Below are 2,125 nucleotides of genomic sequence, written 5' to 3' on the forward strand. Positions count from 1 at the left end.
CAATTAGGTCTTGCTTTAGCCTCTTTAGGGGTTATTACTTCCTTGGTAGCTCAACACATGTACGCTTTACCTGCTTATGCGTTCATAGCACAAGACTTTACTACTCAAGCTGCGTTATATACCCATCACCAATACATAGCAGGATTCATTATGACAGGAGCTTTTGCTCATGGAGCTATATTTTTTATTAGAGATTACAATCCAGAACAGAATGAGGATAATGTATTGGCAAGAATGTTAGACCATAAAGAAGCTATCATATCCCATTTAAGTTGGGCCAGCCTTTTTCTGGGGTTCCATACTTTGGGGCTTTATGTTCATAATGATGTCATGCTTGCTTTTGGTACTCCGGAAAAAACAAATCTTAATCGAACCCATATTTGCCCAATGGATTCAATCCGCTCATGGTAAAACTTCATATGGCTTCGATGTACTTTTATCTTCAACAAGCGGCCCGGCGTTCAATGCGGGTCGAAGCATATGGTTGCCAGGTTGGTTAAATGCTGTTAATGAGAATAGTAATTCACTATTCTTAACAATAGGGCCCGGAGACTTCTTGGTTCATCATGCTATTGCTTTAGGTTTACATACAACTACATTGATCTTAGTAAAAGGTGCTTTAGATGCACGTGGTTCCAAATTAATGCCGGATAAAAAGGATTTTGGTTATAGTTTTCCTTGCGACGGTCCGGGACGAGGTGGTACTTGTGATATTTCGGCTTGGGACGCCTTTTATTTGGCAGTTTTCTGGATGTTAAATACCATTGGATGGGTTACTTTTTATTGGCACTGGAAGCACATCACATTATGGCAGGGTAACGTTTCACAATTTAATGAATCTTCCACTTATTTGATGGGATGGTTAAGAGATTATCTATGGTTAAACTCTTCACAACTTATCAATGGATATAATCCTTTTGGTATGAATAGTTTATCAGTCTGGGCATGGATGTTCTTATTTGGACATCTTGTTTGGGCTACTGGCTTTATGTTCTTAATTTCCTGGCGCGGATATTGGCAAGAATTGATTGAAACTTTAGCATGGGCTCACGAACGCACACCTTTGGCTAATTTGATTCGATGGAGAGATAAACCAGTGGCTCTTTCCATTGTGCAAGCAAGATTAGTTGGATTAGCCCACTTTTCTGTAGGTTATATATTTACTTATGCGGCTTTCTTGATTGCCTCTACATCAGGCAAATTTGGTTAATTTTGTATGTGTTGTATCCGCGAAAATATCATTTCTTTCTCGATGGAGAAGGAGATCTTCCTTCTTATATTTCTACATCTAGGATCCGACTTGTATCATTGATACTACTAGGAATTGAATCATTATGGCAAGGAAAAGTTTAATTCAGAGGGAGAAGAAGAGGCAAAAATTGGAACAAAAATATCATTTGATTCGTCGATCCTTAAAACAAGAAATAAGCAAAGTTCCATCGTTGAGTGAGAAATGGGAAATTCATGGAAAGTTACAATCCCCACCGCGTAATAGTGCACCCACACGTCTTCATCGACGTTGTTTTTTAACCGGAAGACCGAGAGCTAACTATCGAGACTTTGGGCTCTCTGGACACATACTTCGTGAAATGGTTCATGCATGCTTGTTGCCTGGGGCAACAAGATCAAGTTGGTAAGGATTCAAATATCTCTTTCTATTAATTTCTATGATTATAGAGGGACCCCCTTTACCATTCTGTATAAATGGACTATTCTATTTGTACAGATATGGTATAGGGGTGCATTCAATCTTTGTTTGTCTATTAGTTCACAGTTCTTCTCTTTATCGCGGGGTAGAGCAGCTTGGTAGCTCGCAAGGCTCATAACCTTGAAGTCACGGGTTCAAATCCTGTCTCCGCAAAATTTTTTTGTCTAAAAAAATTGAGGTTTGATCTTGGTAACTATTAATTAATTACTATATAATATTCGCTTTTTTTCTTTCCAGATGGGAGGAAAAGAAGGGGGGAGGATAGAACCACTATACTATCACGGTCGACTATACTTAAAAATTTATCCTATTAAATGAAAAACATTAACCCATTATCCTCATCCTGGGCGGATAGCGGGAATCGAACCCGCATCTTCTCCTTGGCAAGGAGAAATTTTACCATTCAACTATATCCGC

General features: G+C 38.9%; 1 non-coding gene across 1 annotated transcript; it reads right to left on the bottom strand.

Moving 5' to 3' along the window:
• Positions 1-2,054: 2,054 nt before the first annotated feature.
• On the bottom strand, positions 2,055-2,125 carry TRNAG-GCC (transfer RNA glycine (anticodon GCC)). The gene has a single exon. It is a non-coding gene; the product is annotated as a tRNA-Gly (tRNA).

Source organism: Cucumis melo, unplaced genomic scaffold (assembly GCF_025177605.1).
Source record: "Cucumis melo cultivar AY unplaced genomic scaffold, USDA_Cmelo_AY_1.0 utg000861l, whole genome shotgun sequence".
NCBI classification, from domain to species: Eukaryota; Viridiplantae; Streptophyta; class Magnoliopsida; order Cucurbitales; family Cucurbitaceae; genus Cucumis; species Cucumis melo.